Source organism: Balearica regulorum, chromosome 2 (assembly GCF_011004875.1).
Source record: "Balearica regulorum gibbericeps isolate bBalReg1 chromosome 2, bBalReg1.pri, whole genome shotgun sequence".
NCBI classification, from domain to species: domain Eukaryota; kingdom Metazoa; phylum Chordata; class Aves; order Gruiformes; family Gruidae; genus Balearica; species Balearica regulorum.
Genome location: NC_046185.1, coordinates 43,949,527 through 43,974,176, shown reverse-complemented (window position 1 = coordinate 43,974,176; position 24,650 = coordinate 43,949,527). Strand labels below are relative to the sequence as shown.

Below are 24,650 nucleotides of genomic sequence, written 5' to 3'. Positions count from 1 at the left end.
TTAGAGTCCCTGCAGTATCAGGAAAACACCACCATTCAAATAAACAGGAAAAATTGCTGCAGCCATATCTAGAATATACTTAATAGACAAAAGAGCATATTTTACAGAATGTAGCATGAACATACTCAATCATACAAAAAAACTGGCAGATAAGTCAGTTACAAAAGAGAACCTGAACACTAAAGCAAAATAAAATTTGAGAATTTAGGAGCAGCTACATCAAATGTTCAGATATCGGATCTCAGCAAAGTGCCATTCTTAACAGAATTTATATTTTAGCTTTGCTAAAAGTTGTCTGATTTTTTAATCCATGATAGAAGTAAAATTTTTTCTTGAATTAGTTCTTCAGGGCTTTCTACCTCTGAAATACACATTGTTTTCAATCTGTTCAAGCTGAAAACAGCATACTGGCCTTTCAAACATATTTTCAAGAATAATAATAAAGATGGATATATTGTGTTTCTATCATACAGACACTAGTTTCACTTAATTGCTCCAAATAAAAAGAACAGGTAATCGAAATACTGAACACACTATTTCACTACCACCACAACCTCCCTACTCTCCCGAAAAAGCAAAAATACCATTTCAAAAATAAGTCTTAGGAGGGAAGAAAATATGAGCTATTTCACAACAAGAAAATAAAAGTATGTTCTGAAGTCAGAGACCCACTAGAACATTCCTTCAGCAGAGCTAGTCTCAAATACTCACACATGATTCTTCTTATGGGACCCATGGCATTACACAGCAAGACAGATACAGGACATCTGGAACCCAACCAGTCAATAAAGCAGTTTCACATTTCACTTTCAATCAACAGGTGATCAATACAGGTCAGACAGAAATACATCTAACACAGACAAGTCATTTCACATAGGAAGTAGGCTACCACATTCTACAACAGCTAATTTTCTAGATGCACAAACTACTAATCTAATTGCTCTATGTAGAGATTTATATACAGCACACTGTAATCATTTCACCTTGATGCGATAAAGACAGCAGGCCCACCTGCAAAATCTGTTCCCAAAAGAAACTGTCAACATCTCATCTGCACATAAAAAGCTACATTAGCTGTTGCTGGAGCTGGTAGCTCGAGATCAGAATCCTACTGCAACCATGGACTGCAAACCTGAACAAAAGGAAAACACATACCTGGAGACACACAGAAGGCAAGCAAGAATTGCCCTGACACCCCAGGTGGTTCTCCTGACCAGCCAACAGTAGCCAGCCCCTTCCGAATCTCTGAATGAAAATTATGTATCAATAAATTTGTTTGTCAATATTTCTATCAACAACTGTCAACAATTTAGATATGATTTATGCATTATTAACAATTTAGTTATGCTCAAATCCCATTAGAAGAAACATCACCGAAGTATATCCACTTTCAACCCTGCTCAGGAACGGGGATAGAAATCACTGATCCATGGCTATGATGTCTTCCAACTTCTCTTTCAACTAAGCTCAAAACTAAGTTAAAAGTGGATCTGTAATATACATTAATTCATAAATAGACAAGTGACTATCACAATAACCACAGAATCCTAATTAGCTCACAAAAATCACTGTTAGCAATTTATCACCATTAATCATGCTGTAGTCTTTTATGACAAAGAATTTATGTAAGGATCTTGCAACTTGTACACTGAAAATATTACTCTGACAAAGCAGCAACAAAATAGACACTTTGTAATTCTAGCAATTAGATTAGTAATACTTTTTTGCCTGCTTTGTATCAGTACATTCAGTCAGGTCCTGCAGTATAATACAATATATTACGTAAGTTGGCATCTTGTAATCAAGTGTTAGCTACTCGGTAACACTGATTATCAACGTTGCATCAGAATGCTATTAGTAGGGTCCTTGAAAGTAGTACAGTATTAAAAATTTCTTTTTTCTCTTCGGAAATTCATCATATAATGTCATTAAGCTGTGGATCAAAATTAGGAGCATAGCTTTCTCGAGCACTGTGCATATGCAGAAGGAGACAGATGTATGACTGTCTGGACACTGCCCAAGTGACTCTGAAGTAGCTTGTGTGACGCCCAGGTATGCACGCTATATTTTTTCATTTTTTTTACTTGCTTCGCTTTACCACAATATGCAACTGAACCCAACCTGTGCAATAAGTCTCAAGACCCTTACACCACTCTGAGCCAGTCTTCCACAGAAACTAACTGCTAGCTTAAAAACAAATAAAGACTGAAAAACACACTGATAACAACCTACCCTACAAGATAATACACAGAAAAATTCTGCCAAATGATCCTACTATAACTGCCACTCTCTTATCAAAAGTAAGAAATCAACATGTACTACTCCTTCCCCCCCACAGACATTCACCCCCTACTCAACCACAACAACTGAAATTCTAAGACATGTACTAATAGTTCATAAATTATGTTTTTCAACTTAATTTTTGCAAGACTGCATAACCTTAGCTATGTTCAGACAGCAGGCAGGGACAAAAATGTTTCAGACAGACACCACAAAAAACCTCAAAATAATCCCTGCCCTCTTCTCCAGTCGGAGTGCAAATCTGCTGCATACACTTCTAATTATAAATGTGGTAACATGACATGGGGAGAGAGCCAGTCCCTCGAATATGATCTCAGAGACTAATAACCCAAATCTGTGCTGAGCATGAGGCTAGATCAATACAATACAGCATAAGATAGGTTTGCTTTTTAAAAAAAAAAAAAAGATAAATATATATCTACTTATACAAAGTGTACAACAAAAACCCAATAATATACCTCTAAAGGGCAATTAGGTCTATCTTACACTAATCCATTATCCCAAAAGATCCCATTTGTATTTCCAGCTCTATAACTGGCACAGCTGAAGTCCCTTACCCCATGTTCTTCAGTAAGTTGTTTTCCTTACTACTCCCAACATAATAAAACCACTTTGAGTTCCAGATAGCATTTAGAATAAGTACAAATATATCCTCTTCACACTTTCATTTAAACTAAACTTAATGATGTTTAATGAAACATCATTAACATTGTTAATATTTGCTTCTTGGCACTAAAGTTTACTGTTATCTAGTGTTTGAACATAAAGTCCTTTGTTCCTGCACTTCATCTTCTAAAAATTTCCCTAGGTACTAGGTATTAAACATTCTTAAAGTTCACAACTTAAATATACCATAATAGCACATAAGTTTTCCTCATTGTTATGAAGTATTTATGGTGTCTAGCATTCCTCACAGTACTTCCCAGCTGTACGAACTTCCCAACTGTAAGAAGCATGTTCTTTCTCATTATTTTCTCCAGCACTGCTGAGGTACTTTTACCATGCAGGCAGCCAAATAACTTCAGAAGTCTAACACGTTTACGTGAGTGGCAGGAAAAATACTCAATCTCCTCATTTTCTCCCATAAAGAAATAAAGGTGAAAGCTTTAAATACAAACCATGGGGAATGGCTCGTGGACAGAACACACCACTTAATTACTTCGGACAAAAAACAAATGACACGATAAGAAAAGCTATGACTATAAGAGGACAAAACTAAAATTTCTGGGTTGGTTCCAAGTATCTCCAGTTCAAGCACGATTTTTTTTTTTTCCTCATCTCTAAATGAAGTTAAGGAAGAAACCCGAGTGTGACAAAGATCAGTTCATTTCATTTTCCCAGGACTCATATCAGCATGTCTTCCTCTGGATCGCTGTCAGCCAGAACTCTGGGGGGCACTGAGAAGGAAACGCCAGCACGGATCAACGGACCGGCCTCAAAGCGTAGACGCAAGCAATAACGAGAAACCGATGGGAAAATCCAGCACACGACACATGCTTCCTCGGGAACAGGAACAAGTAAACAACCGAGGCAAAGGCAGAGCAACGCTTGTAAACACATCGCTTCTGCACGGCGCTTATCCGACCGCTGCCGGCGGCGAGCACGGAGGCGCAGCCAGGCTGAGTCATCCCTTGTAGTAACTTCGCCGTGCATCCCTCGCCCTGGCAGCGGAGCCCCGGGCAGGGAGGGAGCACCCCGGCCGCCCGGCGCTGCCCCGCCACCGCGGCTCCCCCCTGCGAGCTGGGAGCTGCCGCCGCCCCCCCACGGCTGCGCGGCGGTCACCCCGTCACCCCGGGAACGGAACCAGACGCGGGATCCCGACCGCCGCGCCCCCCCCCCCCCCCCCCCCCCCCGCCTCCCAGCTCTTTGTCGCCCGCCCCAAGGGTGTAGCCCTGCGTCCAGAGCCGGGACCGCCGCCCCTCGCCAAGGCCGCCCTCCCGGTAACGGGATCCCCGCCCTTCCCCCGGTTGGGAGGGGCCGAGGCGAGGAGCGGGGCGGCGGGGGGAGCCCGCCCCTCACCCGGCGCCACTCACCCGAGGGTCCCGCGGCAGCGCCGCGCATCCTGCGGCGGTGGCGGCGCCCCACACCCCCCCCACGGCGCGGCCGGGCCCAGCGGCTTCGCGGGGGGCGGCACCACCTCGGCGGTCACCGCGGCCGAGCGGGGAGAGGCGGCGGGCTGGCGGGCGGGGAAGGCGGCGCGGGGCCGGTGGGGCGGGCTGGGGAGCGCGGGGACGGCGAGTCCTGGCGCAGCCGCCGCCGCCGCCGATGTTTGTTATTGTCGTCAGCCGCTTCCGGCGCGAGTGCATGCCGGGAGAGGACGGCCCGGAGGAGGAACCGCGGGGCGGAAGTGGTGGCGGCGGCGGTGCGCGGGTTTGGGGGAGGCGGAAGTCGCACCCTCGCGTTCACCCCGGGAGACCCCGGAGCCCGTCGAAGCGCGGCGCGGGGGCTGCTCGTGGCCGGTGGCAGTTAACCGGCCCGGCCCTGGGATCCCCGTCCCGAGGCCTCCCCGGCTCGGAGCCGCAGGACGCCGAGGCTTTGGGCGAGGAGGCCGGCAGCAGCCCTCTTGCCATGTCACAAACGTTAAAGTCCTTGCTCCCTCGGCAGGAGAGAGGCGCCGGGTGTACTCACCGCCCAGGCCGGGCTCCTCTCGCTGCTTCCCTGCCAGGGCCGCGCGGAAAGACGGGCCCCAGTGGGGACTCGCAGAGCTTTTGACACAAAGCAGACCGTGAGCTGTAGGTTAGGAACCGGATTCTTACTCCTGAGAAAATGAAAGTGAAGCTTCTGCACGTCGCTTTATTATAGGCTTCTTTAGAGGCTGAACTTTTCCTTGAGATGACGATGTAGCCACATAAATCAGAGAAGGGCAGATTGGAGAGGAGTGCGAGGAAGTGGCCTGTGTCACTCAGAACTGCAGGTGGGGGTCACGATGCTGGAGTTAGGGACATCCTGCAGCAAAGATCCCTTCACCACAGCGTACAGCAGGGTCATACTTTCTGTGCTGCCTCACCATGACCTCTCCTTTTCCTGTAACATACACCGTAGGCAGCAGGTCATGGAATATAAGAAATGAAAAGCACAGTGTTGCGGCCAGAATATGAAGCAAACACAGCGGAAGAGGAATGTAAAAGGGTGCGCAAGCATCTTGTTTTCAGTCTGCAGGACAGATGGACTGAGTAAAACAGGTTCATTGTATAAAGCATTTTCTTCCCCTTACCTAAAGTTTCCTCTTAGGCCTGTTTAAACCTCATATGCACAGCACTTCACCTATTTATTTTTTTCTTACTTCTAGTTCGTCAGCTTGTAAGTCTACCACTTCTCACAAGCTGGACCAGGCTTATGGTTTTCACAGTAAACTCTTAGTAGCTACTTCTGCCGCGTTGAAGAGTTTCCTGTCCATCCGTCATGTTGAAGACAATGTTGAATGGTGACAGCTTGTCCAGACAGGTAATCGTTCTTGGAAAACGCTACTGCCATGGGCTTGTGAAAGTAAATGCAGCTTTGCTACCCCCAGTTGCCACCTTGTGGCACCCGATAAACAAGTGCTGTCCAATTTTGCAGCTTGTTGGGAGATGTGTCCTAATTACCCACATTCTGAAAGACATCTTTGGCACTTCAAACTACAACAGTGAATGGAGCTGAGGAGACATTTGTACTCGGATGGACAGACGTAATGTAATGGGAAATGTATACAAGTTTCTAACAAAGCAATTCAAGGCAGCTTTGTGTAATGTAACACTGATATGTCAAAGTTAAATGTTGGTTTAGTTCTACAGATGTCAACTTCTGCTTTTTGCATCTCCTAAAATGGTCATCTTCATAAATTCTTTGAGTGTGATGTGAAGGACTAACCTTTAGTAAGAAGGGATTGACATCCAGCTAGAACTTCACAAAACAAGTGCCATACCTGCTATAAACAGGTAAACCAGAGGTAAAAAAACAACTTTGAGGTTTAGTAAGCCTGAAGCACAAATGAGTCTAACTTAAACTTGTCTTGTGGAGATACTATTGCGAGTGACCTCTTGCAGTTTGAGGAGCTGAGAAATCAGCAAGAGAAGCAGCAGCAACTGTTCAAACACTGAAGCTGCTGTGTCGACCGGGTTTGTAGTTCTCTAGCAAAGCACCTCTGCCACTCAAGCTCTCAGCAATAGCATAAAATGAGGCTCCAGGCAATTAAGCACTGTTCATTTTTTTTACAGCACGTGTGGGACAACTGTTGATCTGAGAAGCAGCTCAGGCAGGACTGAAGCAGGAACTGGGGAGTAAGCAAAGTGCTGCCAGCAGAGCAGGTTAGTCTGGCTTGTTCTTGTAACATTTCATTATGTTGCTTCCTCTCAAAGTGATCCAGAGCCACTTCATGCCAAGCAACTAATTACAGGGTTTTTTGTGAGCCTGTCTGAACAAAAATAAAAATGTAGAATTATATCTAGCACTTCTATCCTGGAAAAGCAGTATTTTATGAAGATTATTTTGCTCCAGGATATATGAAAAGAAAGCATTAAATCAGGGTTGCTGATAATTCTTCACATTTTCAAAGTGTGGTACCTAATGTAAGTTATTATTCTTTCAGTGTACTTTTTAGGACTCACCTGCATGTTTTTTTCACGTTCTGTAAAATAGACAAGAAGGTTAAAGGAGTTTTTCACTGTATGGTTTTAATTTTGGGTGTTAAATTTGGTGTATCAAAGAGCGTGTCTCTTTTAAACTGCATATTTATGCAGCTGTAGTCAGGGAGCAAAAAGAACAGAGTACTCTGCAAGGGAAGGCAAGCTGGGAGCCAAGGCTGGCAGCAAGGCAGGCGGGGGCACCGTCATGGATAAGGAGTGCAGTCCCACAGCACCGGAATGAGATATCATGACAAAAACCTGGTTCAGCCACTGGAGGTGGTGGATTTCTTGAAGTCAAGAACGGTTTTTGAGAGATGATACTTTAGATGAAGAAAAAAATAAATAATTACTGAGTTAATTCCAAAAGAAGGTTAGGAAATGGGAGCTAGTCTGAGCACTCCACTTTCTTCTGAAAGCAAATGGGACAAGACTGTGAAAACTCCTATGTGATTTACAATGTGTTTTAGGAAAGACATCGAGTGTGAATCTAAACTTTCAAGGACTACAGTGGCTAATTAGCATCATATTATTACCTCAACTGGGCAGTTTCACTGTCAGCTGTTTATGTGTTTCTCTCTGGAGATGTTTGTTCACAGGTGGTTCCTTAACATCTCTTATTTTTCTCCATGGCACCAAATAAACTAAGCCCCCTGAGTTCTGCCTTAAGAATTTATTCCCATAGTTCATCTCTAATACTTCACCATCAAGCACACCTCTTAAACTGATAACACTAGGTCAGAAAAATTATTTCGGTATCAAACAGAGAAGTAGGATATCAATCTTTCTGCACGATTGTAGTTGCTGTGCCAGTAATGGACCAATACTGTCAGTATTTATTTAGTTCCAAATGTACTTGAAAAACCACATCTTCCTATTTTCTTTAGTTCTACTTGCCATAAACTCTCCCTGTGTACTTCTGCTTCCCCTACAGTTGCAACCTTCATCAACTTCCCTTCATTTTTGTCTTGTCATTTTTCTTTTTTTTTTTTTTTAATATTGGAAACAACTGCATTCACTCCCTTGCTAGGTCAAGGCTGATATTTTAAGCCTAAGTTCTTTCCTTCTCTGTTGGGGCTTTGTGGCATCTTGTAAAGTAATCTTGAACAAGTGTTCATTTTCAGTTTAATTAATTTTCCTCAAACTAAACAGTGTAATCACTTTTAAAAATAGTAATTTTTTTAAAGCATAAAGTATATATTACTGTTCTGATCTGGAATATACAAAGTGAACACCACTCTCCAAGAACACAAGTTCTCCTGCATGTTAGGGAGAGATACTTCAAGAACTTCATTTACCCTTTAACGTAGCCTGGCAGTCCATAGCAAACACCAAGTACTAGCTCATCTCTTGCCTCTTTTCCAGAGCACTGACTGGTCCATAAGCTCTCAGTAATTTGTTTTTGAATGGTCAATGACTCAGGAGCAGCTGATGCCATTTTTCAAAGCACGCCACTCCCTCTGACCCTTTTATGGATCATTCCTAACCAGTGATTTTTAACGTTGTGTGGCTTCCCAATATGTTTCAGTAATTCTGACTACACAAGTTTTGAATTCATAAGTGATTTTTCTTGTTTATTGCCCGAGCGCCTTGCATGAAGGGGATAGTTAGCTTCAATTTAACATCTAGGTCATGAGATCAGTTCTTGGTCCTGTGCAGAAATATGCAAAGGACATTTAAACCTCAGATAAAATAGTCCAAATGGGCATACCCTCAGAAATAGTTAAGAACAGAAGCTCTCAAGGGAAAACGGGCAGCCTGAGTAATCCTGTAAAAATCCCCTGCTGTGCATTTTGATTTAAGAGACCCCCATTTGTGTAATGTAGCAACCAGACCTTCCCACACCACCACCTCTCCACAACACACAGGTGATACTCAAAACAACAAGGACAAACAAGTAATAAACTGAAGACTACATGGAACAACAGTAATATTACATTTATAGAAAGGTATTGCTGTGTTAGCATTACTGAATAATTAACGTTACTGAGAATAGACTTCCCATTTTTTTATTGTGTAGCAGCTTTTTTTTTTATATTAAAGCATTTAAGTCATGTTCATATATACATTCATAGTTTTAAATGGTAAGTCTCGTTCCCGCTAACAATCAAATTAATTATGTAAGAAGTTAGTTATTTTGGTTGAAAAAGTTATACCAGGAATTACTTCGGCCTACATTGCTAGAAACCTGATTTATTTTTCTTTTTACACTTATGGCACAGGATATACTGTCCCATTTGCAAAATAACATTCTAAATACCTAATGGTCTTTCTGTTCACAGGTAACATACTCTGATCCTGTCATGATTTGCATCAGTCTCTCTCCTGGTTTGGTAACCTCAAAGACAGAATTTATAAACCAAGGGGTGCAGGCGCACCTGCAAGGCTTCAGCTCTTCCATTAGCCCGGCAGTGAACTTTGCCTCTCAGTATAACCCCTGGAACAGTACGGGAAGCCAGATGCACATGGCAGTATTGTTCCAGGAACAGGGATTTTGGGCGTCTCCAGCGGAAACCCCAGCCCAGAAGCCAGCTGACATCACAGCAGCCGGCCTGCGAACGTACCTCATCAGGCACTCCAGTGAGACAGACTCAGATGCTTCCAGTCTATGTCCACTCCTTCTATATTTAGATTTTAATCTGCAGTCTATTTTTTTGAAGGCTAGAAAAGTATGATTATATTTAGTCTAAGTTGCTAATTGAGACATTTGGGTTTTTTTTAAATTTTGTTAGTAAGGACTAATTGCCTTTCAAAATAAGCACATAAATTCCCCTTTCCTCCACAAGCTTTCCATCAACACAAACTGGAAATTCAAGATGCAGAAACTCTTCATTTAATATATTTTATTAATTGTATTTAAATAAAATACTAAGAGCCTTAAACCAAATATATAAAACCCACTTTGTGCTTACATGAAGATGAATTGTTAAATGAAAATATCATCTATTAACATATTGAATTAACTTTTTGTCCTTTGTTAGTAACTTATAGCATTCAGTCCTTTTTGTTTCATTTTTATTCCTGAATGAAATAGAAACAAGATCGTCAATTTTTTCCAGCTCCCAGACTCTCAATTCAAAGAATTAGTCATTGACCTCAATTAACTGAATAAACTGAAATCGTGAGCTGTGTGAGCCAGCACAGGCAGGACGCAGGAACAACCACAAAACCACAGATGAAGTGCCAAGAGTATATTTATTTTCGTTACCTCGCCAACCGGGGGATCCCCGAAGCAGCACCCGGGCAGAGGCACACAAGCGAGGAGACAGGCACCACAGAGCTCGGTCCACGCTAGAGGATCACCAAGGCTGCTGTTTTCACCTGTATTTATTTCAGGGATTCACGCAGGCGTGGTTTACCACTCTGCTCTGATCTTTCCCACAGCAGGGCAGGAATCTCAAGCGCATTCGATAGGGTGCCTCTGAGTCTATCGCAGGCCTATGTTATCTAAACACAGATGTTTTACTTGCCCAACACGCAAGGCTAAACAACAATTAGGATGATATATGTTTTTCTACACCCCAGCTGCAAGTCAATTGAGCATGTTTGCAATCCTCCTCACCAATCTTCTGTTATTTTCCCGCATTCCACCCCCCCCGCCCCACTGAAGAGATCACTTCTGCTGGTAAAGCTGGAACTGTCCATTTGGATTCGCAGGGTGTAGGGTAGGGTGATTTATAGAGGCATGTAATAAACACATATAAAAAAAGGAATAAACATATCTCTACAATAATGCTTTGAATCAGGTGTCCCACTCATCCTGTCAGGGAGTTAAACCACTCAGCCAGCCAGGCACCAGAAGTAGATTGTTTCATTTGATACATTAAGTCCTGGAGATGTTGAATGTCTACGCTGGCTGACATCAATTATGTTGAAGCAACACGTGCCTTCAAAATCAGAGCAGCGTTTATGGTGTCAAAGAAGGAGATAGTCCACCGCCAATCAATTTTGTAACGTTCCTTGGTGTACAGCTGTTACCTGCTCGGAAAAAATAGCAATGAGGAACATTAATATCAAATGCACTTAGCATAGTATAATTCTGTCATACAGCTACTGGGGTTGGCACACCAGTGAAACACATTGTCAAAACATCTGCAGCTGTTAATCTTCACTCAATACCAAAGGCAGATGAGTTAGTTACAATTGAGGCCAACCAGATCCAGGTATTTACATGTTGATCTCACATAAATGTATCCAGGGCACATCCTTGCAGTACAAGACTACAAAGCACAATGAGCCACCCTGTGATAAGGGAGGAAAACAGGAGTATCATCTCCTTCCAGTAATACATACACCGTTTCTCCAGCTCCTTCAGCTAATTACACTGGGTTTGGTAATCTGATGTGGGGTAATTGCCCACACAGATTGAAGAGCTATGGCTTGTGCTTTTTCAGATTGAATTCAATTCAATGTAGGGTTCGTAACACCAGTAACACTGTTTCAATGCTGTCTCCTCTAGATAAGGCACAGGTCTCATCAAAGATACCTGAAATAGAAGAACTCAAGAATCTGCTATCAATAGAGGATGTAAAATGAGAAGTTGGGGTACAGAACCATATGGCATTCTCAGGGGTTATTATGTGAATCTTTACATCTAAACTAATAGGTCATGGTCCCAAAAAGTGTAAACAATTCAATTTCCCCTGTAGTTAATATTTTGGGAGAGACACCATCTGGAAGAATTTCAATCCTCACCATGTTTTGTACTGGAGGTGTTGTAATATGATCATAAGGAGTTTGATTATGAATATTCTGACTGTTTAAAAAAAAACCAAAACTGCTTTAGTAAGATGTGAACTCCAATGTTATGAAGTTTTAGTACTGGTTAGCTTTTTTAATTGTTCCTTCAACATCCCATTCATTCTTTCAATCAAGCCATTAGCATGGGGATGGTAGGCAATGTGGAATATCCAATCTATGTCTAGCTCTTGAGCCCAATCTTGGACATTATGTCCACTAAAGTGTGTTCCTTGGTCACTTTGTATATGGTGAGGAGGTCCATATTGATAAATGACTTGTTCCAATGTTTTAATTGTGCTACGTCGATTAGCATATTTGGTGAGTTTAGCAGAAAATTGTCCTGACACTGTACCCACTGCAGTGAATACATATCGCTATGCCATCAACGGGAGCAGGGGGCCCATGTAATCGACCTGCCAGGTATTCGAGGCCCATTGGCCCTACTTTATCTTCCCCCATGGACTATATAATGCCATTAAATGTAGTTGTATACAAATAGTGCAATTATGTGCACATGCTTTATAAATATGTAATGGCTATTGAAAAGAAAGCATTAGCAAGATCTATCACTACCTTCCAAGGTTGTAAATTTTCACTGATTTTTACTATAAGAGTAACCATGTCTGGTACTGGAAGTCCCAGGTAGAGCGACTTTATTCAAATCTCTATAATCCACAGTCATTTTCCAAGTGCCATCTGGTTTTCAAAAAGGCCAAATAGGATTATTAAAAGCAGTCATGTTTTCCTTAACGATTCCCCCTTGTTGAAGTGCCTGAATGGTTTGAGTAATTTCCTCCTCCCTCCCGGGAATACAATACTGCTTTACAGTTACCACCTTGACAGACACAGGCAGCACAGCAGGATCACACTGCCAACACATCAATACCCAAGATATATTCTTTGACTGGGGCAATTAACACGGTCATGGTAAATGGCGTGGCATTTCCTATGCAGGGGTCAGATTTATCCCCAATCCACAGATCTGTGATGTGTCATCTTTGTTATTAATATTACTATGTGATACAGTAACCTCAGCTCCAGTACACACCAGAGCTAACACATGTAAAATGCCCCCAGACCACCACTTTATAGTTAAAGGAACGTAGGGGCATCAGTCCCCCTCACAGTAAGAGGCTACAGTGGCAGCAATTTTTTGGGGACCTGCCAAACCTGGATTTCTGCTGTTGTGGTATTTGCCAGGTAGTGCCTTGCCTTGAGGTGGCAGGTAGGGGTGGAGGGTGGGTGCGAAGTTGTTGGTGGGGCCAGGGGCGATCGGCTTTTTTGCATAGGTGCTGACTTTTGCCATCGGCAAAACATTTCTGATGTTGTAATCCCATTTATTTCTGATCGTGGGACACCAACTTGTACAAGATCATTCCACGTTTGTTTCCTTGTCACCAATGATGTAACTCCTTTTGGTTTTGTTGGCTTTCCTGTATTCACCACTCACACAGGTGGTCCTGGATTTACAGCCCCAATTTCCTTCAAGGTATTTGCTAGGGCACCTACATTACCCTTAGCATTTGGAACTACCGGTATAATCAAAAGTTTTAGTGAGGCAAGCGCTTCTCTCAAAAGCTGCATTTTGATATTTCTTGTTACTGCTGCCCTGTCTGGATTAAATCCCATAATCAATGCATGAGCCATTGCTGTTCTCAAAATGTTCCCAGGCACATCAGAGTAAGATGATCAGCAGTACAGCAGTACAGGAAGCAGCAAAAGCAAAAAGCAGCCACTAACGAGCACTAGACTCTAACATACAGTAAGGCAAGCCAGCCCCATGGCAAGCACAGAAGCCTGCCGTTAACAGCTAAACAGCAATAACAACTATAAATTTGATGTAGCACATTGCAATCAAATCTGTTCTTATCTTGAACTCTTCATGCTCCTCATTAGGCACCAAAAATGACTGTCGTGGTTTAACCCCAGCTGGTAACTAAAAGCACCACACAGCCGCTAGCTCACTCCTCCTCCCCTTTTATTAGCAATGCACACTATCAGCCATTCTACAGTAGCTTGCGGCCCATGGCACCACTCTGCTTGAGTAGTAATTACTTCCTGCATGGTTGCCTTTGCATCCTGTAAAGTCCAGATTTCCTCTTCCAACTCTCTCATTTTACTCCACAATGCAACAAATTCGCAGTCAAGAGCTCTAAGACTGGTAAGTAACAACCATCTCAATGTCCCCGCTAACTTGCGAGAAGAATCTGATGCTGCTTTCCATGGCAGTCTGTGTGTAGCTGTTTCAATTGTTTGGCGGGTAACCACCATCCCGTCATCTATTTCAGGCCATGCTTCCAGCGGAGCCCATGTAGCCAGGAAAGTGGCCTCAGGGGTCCAGTGCTCAGTACTGGGCCATCCTGGAATACAAGGAGTCACCATCGTGGCCTCCCCAGTCCCCGACTTTTTTGCCAGGCATGGCATGGCTATTCCTGGATCCTGCCAACTACATCAAATGTGTGAGCCGCCGCAGGCAGGACACAGGAACAACCATAAAACTACAGATGAAATGCCAAGAGTATATTTATTTTCGTTACCTCGCCAACCGGGGGATCCCCGAAGCAGCACCCGGGCAGAGGCACACAAGCGAGGAGACAGGCACCACAGAGCTCGGTCCACGCTAGAGGATCACCAAGGCTGCTGTTTTCACCTGTATTTATTTCAGGGATTCACGCAGGCGTGGTTTACCACTCTGCTCTGATCTTTCCCACAGCAGGGCAGGAATCTCAAGCGCATTCGATAGGGTGCCTCTGAGTCTATCGCAGGCCTATGTTATCTAAACACAGATGTTTTACTTGCCCAACACGCAAGGCTAAACAACAATTAGGATGATATATGTTTTTCTACACCCCAGCTGCAAGTCACTTGAGCATGTTTGCAATCCTCCTCGCCAATCTTCCATTATTTTCCCACATGAGCTAAGTAAACTGAAATGATGATTCGTTGCATCTCCAGAAGAGACTACACCTATCAAACATTCTAAGTACCCAGTTACATTATTTTAAAAGATACTGTAGGAGTAGACTAATTTAAATTAGATTTTTAAATCCTTTTTTTTTAAAACAAAAAAAAAAAAAGAGAAATCTGACTATTTTGAGTGCATTTACATTCATTACTCATTATTAGGAGCTTTTTTATATTCATTGATAAGATCAGGCGTGGGTGCTGGTAGAATCCTTTCAGGGCTTTGCAGCTGTGGAATTTGCTGTGCACTTGAGCTTTCCAATACAGCAGCTCAGCTGACTGCTGGTTTGATTTGCATCATTTATGTTCGTTGTGCATTTTAAAAGCACATATAGATTGTTCAAAACAGTGTAGACTGGGAACTGTTTAAAGTGATGGAGATTTTGATAGGCTATTTTGAAGTTAAGTTAAGAATATTGAAAGCTCTTAAATGAATGTTTTTCTGTAATGCATTTCTGAAATAATTGCATTTAGTATATTTATACTCCAGTGTATGAAGGACACCAAAATGGAAACTAACATATACTAATGACAAATTACTCTCTTCTACTGAAATAAGTAAGTTAGAGATAGTATGATACAGGCGTCACATCAAACTATAGATTAAGCAATTTTATCTATTTGCCCTTTTTGAACATTGCCCTAATATTAGTTCTCTTTCAGTTGCTGGAAGTTTCCCTGATTTTCACATTTTTATTAATACTAACTTTAGAGGACCATAGGGTACAACCCCAAGTTACCTGGACTTACTCAAGTTATGTGAGTGTCTGGTAACTTTCTTAGTTAGCAGTAGACAATTTTCATGTCATTAACATTGTCAGCACCTTCTTATAGTGTTAGTGTTAGTTCTAGGTGTTTGGGAACAAAAGAACAACTGATCCGTGCCGTGACTGGCTACAGACTTTAGGTTATCAGTGTTTTGTGTTTCATAGCTTCCAGTTCACATTGCTCCTATCCATTTCTCTTTTCCTCTAGTGTGTTGTATAATACTGAGTAGTTTTGTTGTTGCTGCTGTTGTTTAATTTCGAACTATGTCTTTTATGTAACTGGTGAATCTGGATAGGCTTTTAGCAGTAGCTTTCTCTAGATTGTGGAGTTGGGGCTTTTTGTCTGCTTATCAAATCCTTTGAAAGAATACTCAGTTTTCATCCACATTTTTCTTTCTATGTGTCTTTTCAGATCAATTTTGCTTATTACCTTTACCTCCAGAAAATTAGGCAAAAGGAATTGCCGAGTTTACATATGTCGCCTAACTGAACAAAATATATCTGTTGTAAATGTGAGACAAAAACTATTGGTGGTCATTAAACAGTCACAAATCCTTTAATGGATGCGGGGTAAAACATAGTGACAAAGGATGAGGAAAAGGCTGAGGTACTTAATGCCTTCTTTGCCTCAGCCTTTAATAGTAAGATCAGTTGTTCTCGGGGTACCCAGCCCCCTGAGCTGGCAGACAGGGACAGGGAGCAGAATGAAGCCCCCATAATCCAAGGGGAAATGTTTAGCATCCTGCTACACCACTTAGACACACACAAGTCTATGGGGCTGGATGGAATCCACCCAAGGGTGCTGAGGGAGCTGGCAGAAGTGCTCACCAAGCCACTTCCCATCACTTATCAGCAGTCCTGGCTAACTGGGGGGGTCCCAGTTGACTGACAGTTAGTAAATGTGACTCCTATCTACAAAAAGTGGCAGAAGAAGGATCTGGGGAACTACAGGCCTGTCAGTCTGACCTCGGTGCTGGGGAAGGTTATGGAGCAGATCATCCTGAGTGACATCACGCAGCGTGTACAGGACAGCCAAGTGATCAGGCCCAGTCAGCATGAGTTCATGAAAGGCAGATCCTGCTTGACTAACCTGATCTCCTTCTGTGAGAAGGCGACCCACTTTAGTGGATGAGGTAAAGGCTGTGGGTGTTGTCTACCTGGACTTTAGTAAAGCCTTTGACACCATTTCCCACAGCATTCTCCTGGAGAAACTGGCTGCTCATGGCTTGGATGGGCATACTCTTTGCTGGGTGAAAAACTGGCTGGATGACCAGGCCCAAAGAGCTGTGGTGAATGGAGTTAAATCCAGTTGGTGGCTGGTCACAAGTGGTGTTCCCCAGGGCTCAGTACCGGGGCCAGTTCTCTTTAATATCTTTATCAATGATCTGGATTTGGGGATCAAGTGCACCTTTGGTAATTTTGCAGATGACACCAAGTTGGGCAGGAGTGTTGATCTGCTTGAGGACAGGAAGGCTCTACAGGCGGATCTGGACAGGCTGGATCGATGAGTCAAGGCCAACTGTATGAGGTTCAACAAGGCTCAGTGCCGAGTCCTGCACTTGGGTCACAACAATTCCATGCAGTGCTACAGGCTTGGGGAAGAGTGGCTGGAAAGCTGTCTGGCAAAAAAGGACCTGGGGATGGTGGTCAACAGTCAGCTGAATATGAGCCAGCAGTGTGCCCAGGTGGCCAAGAAGGCCAACAGCATCCTGGCTTGTATAAAAAAACAGTGTGGCCAGCAGGACCAGGGAAGTGATCGTCCCCTGGACTCGGCACTGGTGAGGCCACACCTCGAGTGCTGTGTTCAGTTTTGGGCTCCTCACTGCAAGAAAGACATTGAGGGGCTGGAGCGTGTCCAGAGAAGGGCAACAAAGCTGGTGAAGGGTGTGGAGCACAAGTGTTATGAGGAGCGGCTGAGGGAACTGGGGTTGTTCAGTCTGGAGAAAAGGAAGCTGAGGGGAGACCTTATTGCTCTCTACAACTCCCTGAAAGGAGGTTGTGGCCAGGTGGGTGTTGGTCTCTTCTCCCAAGTGACAATTGATAGGACGAGAGGAAATGGCCTCAAGTTGTGCCAGGGGAGATAAGGATTAGATATTAGGAAAAATTTCTTCACCAAAAGGGTTCTCAGTCATTGGAACAGGCTTCCCAGGGAAGTGGCTGTCACCATCCCTGGAGGTATTTAAAAGATGTGTAGATGTGGTGCTTAGGGACATGATTTAGTGGTGGGCTTGGCAGTGCTGGGTTAATGGTTGGACTTGATGATCTTAAAGGTTCTTTTCCAACCTAAACTATTCTATGATTCTAAGAATTAGTTAATCTAGATTTATCTGTAGGATAAATTGTTTTTTCCAGCTTAGTTATAAGAGATATATGTTTGGAAGACAGAGTTGGAGAAACTGTCATAAAGAATTTTGTTTAATATTTCTCTAAGCACTAACTCAACTTTGGAGTTCACTTAGGATGCAGAAGAGAAATCCCAAATGTCTGCCCCAAATCCTTTTTAAAATCTGAGATTGCTTAAGCTTGCTTTTGCATTATGCTCTCCAGAGACATATAGAAATTAAAGCATTTCCTTCAATTATCTTTAATTCAGAAATACTCCAGACTACCATCTCAAAAAGCCTTTGCTTTCCACACATCCCTAGGATCATTGCACTGCTTAATATTTTGTGAGGTACATTCTAGCATGAATCAGGGTGTTTTGTGACTTTACTTCAGCGTGCTAATCTTAGAATCGAAACACACTGCTAATGCTCTATATGGGATTTCAGACCGTAGAAGTGGAGCGGAACTTGTTTTACGCAACTGTCTCTTTTATCAGTGACAGCACAGCTGAAACTTCACATGGCTCGGCCCAGGCTGCAAAACCAGCGAAGGGGAAATTTAAAATTGGGTAACTCAACCTGAGCTTTATGCTGCTGCAGCTATGGCACTGGCAGTGCTGCAAGCAATTTAGGGCTAGCAAAGTCAAACATGTGATGAGGGGTTTTATGGTGACTTTCCCTCTAATTACAGGATTACATTTCTGAAAGTCTGCGATAAAAATCATCTCAAATTGCAGATGAAGATTGGCTAGAGTATTGCACAGGTGTACTCCGAAAAAAAATACTCACATTGACTTAGAAAGTAGCAATAAAATCAAAGAGCTAAATAACACATGAAGACTCTTTCAGATGTAAGGAATAGTTCAGCGATGTGCTTAACATTGTCATTTTACAGAAAGAAAGAAATGTTAAGAAGAAAAAAGTGAGGAGCAAATGAGAGCAAGCCAGATCCAAAAGTGGAATTAATCACAGAAGTGCCAAATTCTTTGGTTCTTGGTGACTAGAGCAAGCCCTGGAAAAACCTGTTAAGATAATTTTGTGATTTAAGTTCAACTACATTTGTGAAGTATTTATGTGTCCTCAGATAAGCCACGCAAGGATTTCACAGCAGATTCCATATGATCTTTTTAACCAACCTGCTGTGGTGATTTGTCCCTGAAGAAAATTTTTCATATTTCACTGAAGCTGTAGATTATTTTTTTTTAATATTTAGTAGAAATAAATTGATCCCACTTGTTAAGTAATTGCACAGGAAATCTAAAAGCAAAGTCTGAGCTATGAGTTGGGCCAAGAATTCTGTGGTGTTCACAGATTCACAGATTGGAAGGGGTTAGAAGGAACCTCTGGAGATCATCTAGTCCAACCCCCCCTGCTCAAGCAGGATCACCCAGAGCAGGTTGCACAGGATCACGTCCAGGCAGGTTTTGAATATCTCCAGAGAAGGAGACTCCACAACCTCTCTGGGCAGCCTGTGCCAGTGCTCAGTCACCCTCAGAGTAAAGAAGTTTTTTACTCATATTGAGATTCCTGTGTTCCAGTTTGTGCCTGTTGCCCCTTGTCCTGTCACTGGGCACCACTGAGAAGAGTCTGGCCCCATCCTTTAGACATCCACCCTTTAGATATTTATAAGCATTGATGAGATCCCCTCTCAGTCTTCTCTTCTCCAGGCTAAACAGACCCAGCTCTCTCAGCCTTTCCCCATATCAGAGATGCTCCAGTCCCCTCATCATCCTCATAGCCCTCCACTGGCCTCTCTCCAGTAGTTCCTTGTCTGTCTTGACCTGGGGAGCCCAGAACTGGACACAGAACTCCAGATGTGGCCTCACCAGGGCAGAGTAGAGGGGGAGGATAATCTCCCTTGACCTGCTGGCCACAGTCTTCTGAATGAACCCCAGGATACCATTGGCCTTCTCAAGCCCGAATGGGCAATTGATTTAGGTCCTAGTACTGTCTTTTTTAAATCACATTTGTGCATCCAAGTTTGTTCTGTTCATGCTCATGGCTGATAAAACCAATATGCAACAAGGACATTTGCTTCTGTAGGGGCCAGTAATAGCCTTATCCTTGCATTAAGGTCATCTTAGAAAGCAACACTGCTCTGTCCTTTTTCCACAAATGGTCCAAAGGAGGCATATCCAGCAGTAGTATGAAATATTATAGCCTCTCATTTGCTCGTCTTGTTGGGATTTAATTCACTTTCTCCTGCACCCACTGTCCTACCTGTTCTGGACATATGAACCAGCTGGAGTGATATCCCATCTGATACATAATCCTTGTTCCTGAACCAGGTGCAAAGAAGAGTACAGAAACTTCCCCTGCCTGGCAGTCAGAAACAGAAGCTATCGATCCAAAGAGTATTCCACTACTTTTTACTAGTTTTTAGGAAAATGGTAAGAGTATTTCTGCTACTATTATCTTTCGTTAATAGATAAAGCATTTTTTCTTCTTTAAAAGAGCTTCTTCTGTGTTGTACCACATAAGTTGAATAATACAGTCTAGAATTACCTGGCTGTTTCACGGGTTATTGCTAATACCATATTGCAGTACTTAAACCACAACACTAGAGGTCATTGCTAGTCTTTACATTTTGAATCAAAGCATTGCAGCAAGTGTTGGTGCGCTCAGAATTTAATTATAGGAGTAACTTTTTTCTTTTTTAATCATACACGGTGTGGAGTACGTCTGGGATCCAAATCGGCTCTTGATATATGGTTTCATAAATTTTCACACTTCATTTTGGAATTTGTTTTTAGACAAAAATAATTAGGAAATAGAGTAGGACAGCAATCCCCGCACAGAGAAGTGAATGCATTCATTAAAAACAATACAATGGTCTAGCAACCTACATGTCAGTCCTACGTGATTTATTTCTTATTCTCTAATTGGTTCTTAAGTATTTTCCCAAGCTCCCATTTAGCAAGGATTAATTTGCCTTTTGATATTTTTCATTAAAGGTCAATATTAGGAATTTCTACTGAATTAGGATACAGAATAAAGTATATAGAATCCTCAGTGAGGTTGGGAGGGTTTTGAGAAAGCAAGTTTATCTTTGTTCTCTTTCTTTTGCAGTCCAACAGTTATAAAGTTGTCTCAAAGTCTTTTACTATATGCAAAAAGTCATATCCTTAAATATTTCTAATGCTCTAGCAAAGAGCAAGTAGAAATTTAGAGGCCCAGTGTAGCACGACATCAAATGTTTAAGTACTGATACTTAGATATTATACTAGATACATATACTTCATTTCACAAAGGATTATAGGTTTTGGAACTACTTAATGAGTTCCAAAGTTATGTTCCAATGGAAAATTAATGTGTTCAAAAATCAAAGATAACCATTACAAAAAAAATACTTTTTGAACAAAATTTTTGTTTTCTTAAAGCAACATTTTAGGTGAGACAGTGATCTTTGCTATGGTATTTTCTACTGAGGTCCAAAGTTACTATTAGGTTTTCTGTCAGCACACTTTAATGTAAGGAAATAATAGTTCAAATTTACAGAATAAATTGTTTTCTTTACAGAAAATGAGTTAAAATACTTTCAGAACCCTGAGCTACTGAAATTTCGTTAGTTACTAGGTGAGGCAATATACAGGATAATAAATAATGCATATATTTCATTGGGTTCCAAATGTCTTCACATTTGCCATATGGACCTCTCTGAGGACATACTGGGACTTAAAAATTGCCTTCTATTAATCTTATTCTAGCACTAACAACAATTCTGTATTCAAGACATCACCACTCATTACTGTAAGCTACCAACTGAAAGAGGACAGAAGTATGTTCTTTCTTTTGCTCACTAAAAACTGGTAAAAATGGTTGGTTATTTATATATGTAGTAAATACAGGAAGAAAACTTAGAAGTTAAGAGAAGTCCTGTTAAACAGGTTGAAATCTTTATTCCCCTCACCTACTTAAGTTCAGTATCTACCTTAATCAAGAATAGCAAGTTTTACTCTTGCACTAATTGCCAAATAAATATTTTAAAATTAAGTTCTTGTAAGGGCTTTATAATTTTTTTACTCTTAAATTGTATGGGCTGAACTTGTAAGAATATTGCTGTCATGTTGAAAGGATGAGCAGATGAATATGGATCTGTTCTTTTTCAACCTTTAAATCAGTGCAACCTGTTCTTTAATTATTATTATTCAAATAATAATTGTGATATTTTGATCAATTTTTTTGCAGTCTAAGGTGGCATGAATATGATTTGTAAAGATTGAAAGTTTCTTTTAAAACCTTCATATCTTTCCTAGGTCATAAGAGGGCGGAGTTAAGGTTGTTTCTGTATTTGAATGACCTACTCACCTACATAAACAGTATTGGGGTTTGGGGTTTTTTTGCAAAGGCAACTTTTTACTTTTTTTTTTTTTTTTAAAGTCACCCTTTTATTAATACGTTTTGTCGTTTTGGGTTATTTAGCTTCACTATATTGCCTTTTACCCTTGGAATAACATTTATGAAGTAAACATAATGTACATTTTCAAGAACAGATATTAATGCCCTGCATTAAGTTTGTCATTTTAAAAGTCTGGGGCCATGATACCTTGAGGCTAATTTCAGCAGGGCTAAATACATTAATGACATCTCAAGTTAGTGACATTTTTTTTTAATCCTATTTCCTTTTGGATATGTGACCATAGTCCCCATTTTTCTCAGAATGTCTTGTGCAGCATTTGAATGTTGTGAAATGAAAACTGAATTTGATCATGTGGCGGTGGCAGGTAAGTAGAAACAACAGTTTCATACAATCTTTCACTTTGAAAACTAACCAATATTATATAATATCTGATCACAAAAGTGATCAGATCTTATTAGTGCAATATTGCTACTCAAAATTATAAACATGGGTGTTTATGAATAGTAAGGCTTGAACATAGTAACTATGAATATGGCTCTGTTCTTCACTATGCAAGCTGAAAACAGTGTGCTCACTGAAATACCTTACAAGTGCCCTGGAGAACATGACTCAAATCTGTCATGTTTGCTTTCTTTTTACTTTATGTAAGAAAAAGGAAGAATTCATGTGAAAGTATGAAATATATTTAATGCATGTTCTTATTTTTGCAATTTAGAGTTTTAGTTGGTTCTGTTTATTTGGGTAATTTTTTAGCAATATGTCCTTCTTTAGATATATTTACTTGTTTCTTCTGTTTAATTGTACTGAGATATTTTGACTGTTCATTCTTCTAGCCCACAATTCCCTTAAAGCCCTAACACAACTGGGACCTGCAGTCCCTGTTCCTTCCACCATCTTCTGTAATGGTATTGTTTTTTAAAGCTCTGTATTTCCTCTCCATTTCATATTTCCTTTCTAGACATGCATGTTCAGCTGCATAGACTTCTTCAAGGCTTAGTAACTATATAGACAGAAGAAAACCTTGAATATCCAAACTTTAGGAATTACTTTCTGATTAAAAGTTTTTTAATGAAGTTGGGGAAAAGTAGTAATTCATTCTGTGTAATCAGCAAACGCTTGCAGAAAGTTTTTTGGACACTAGATGACAGTGGAAGATAGTAATTGCAAACAGGATTTTGAAGTAGAACATAATTGAAAACACAGATTAAGTTTAAGGTTACACGTTATGATCATTGATACACCACTAATGTTAATTCTGGAATTAGATATTTAGCATGTACAAGGGAATATTATTGATCTTGTCAGTTTGGCTTAATTTTCTTTTAGTTTTAGTATTTAGAATGTTATTGCCCCAATTTTCTTTCTTTTCTCAGAAAGTTATGTGATGTTTAATTCAAAGATTGATGGGATTTCTAGTTTTCTGACACAGCTAAAAGCCAAACTTGCACAACAGAATGATAATAGGATCACTGCACTAGAAGGGCAGGGCCCATACTCGACTTTCATTTCATATTAGACTTGAAGAAGAGGTTGATAACAGAAAAAAGTATCTATATGGATATTAAAGAAACATTATTTTTATTCCTCATTACCATATCTTGATAAGACCAGAGATTTTTGCTTATGGGTATTTCTGAAAATCACAGCTTCTGAGTAAAGTGAGCCTGTGAGCTTTGGCTTATGGTTATTTTAGAACTAGACGCCCATCTCTATGAAATGAGCCAGTGTCTGGAATCTTAGATGTTGAAGGTCTACATCAGTTTCTGATAAGGTGCTATCTAGTCATTTCCAATTTCTCTTTTCCTGCCTCCAGCTCACAGCCAGACCTAACAGAGTCAGATAAATGTAAAGTATACTCTTGTAAAAGATCTGCTTTGATTTCTCTATGTATAGATCTCCAGGTCTAAAAAAATGTTCCATTGTGTATGCAAGGAAAGAAAACAAAATTTCACATCACTGACAGTCTCATAATTAAAGACTTTGAAAACTAGATTAACCAGGTACTTTATGTATGAATTCACACACAGTAAAGCTCTGAAGCCTGAAAAAGCATTCATGAATTATTCTTGCCTTAAGCCATTGCTATTCCTGCTATCAACCATAAATCCAGTGTAATAATAGATGAGTAAAGGTACACTTTTTTATGAGCATCTCTGGAAGGAGCAAAATAAAGATGGACAGTAGTTAAAAGTATAGCAGAGCCAACAAACTGGCAACTTATTTGGGTTTCAAAGGAAAACAAAAAGTAATAGGGCAGATATAAAAGAAATATGCTGTTCACAATAAAAATGGAAAAGTTATATAAATCTATAGGAATGGGTCCCAGGACACTGTATTTTAGATGAATGAGATAGCCTACCAGACCTTTAATTTACAAATCACGATGCCTTCTGGCAACTGAAGACAATATGTTTTGGAGAGCACAGTCTTAGTTAACAATCTTTGCTACAAACATGTAATTGACACTGAAAAAGAGAACCTACTCCAGAGGTTTGATCACAAAGGCTTTTCCAGATCCCATATCAGAACACTTCCTCTGAGAGGCAGATGATGTATTTAGCCTGTAAAGGGAAAACTAGAAATCCTGTTTCCT

The 24,650-nt window shown here is 41.2% G+C and overlaps 1 protein-coding gene and 1 long non-coding RNA gene across 4 annotated transcripts in view; one reads left to right on the top strand and one right to left on the bottom strand.

Annotated features, from left to right (window-relative positions):
* The window catches only part of RB1CC1 (RB1 inducible coiled-coil 1), a 77,988-nt gene extending 73,379 nt beyond the window's left edge, over positions 1-4,609 (bottom strand). For both annotated transcript variants that reach the window (XM_075744096.1, XM_075744097.1), the window contains exon 1: positions 4,335-4,609. The gene's annotated coding sequence lies outside the window, so the exon portion shown is untranslated. The remainder of the gene's footprint in view (positions 1-4,334) is intronic.
* A 116-nt stretch (positions 4,610-4,725) lies between these two features.
* Positions 4,726-11,539, top strand: LOC142600368 (uncharacterized). Of its 2 annotated transcripts, XR_012833823.1 has the most exons (5): positions 4,726-5,026; positions 5,104-5,483; positions 5,591-5,745; positions 6,498-6,587; positions 9,185-11,539. It is a non-coding gene; the product is annotated as an uncharacterized LOC142600368 (long non-coding RNA). The 2 variants fall into 2 exon arrangements; XR_012833822.1 differs by having other exon boundaries at positions 5,104-5,745.
* Positions 11,540-24,650: the final 13,111 nt, after the last annotated feature.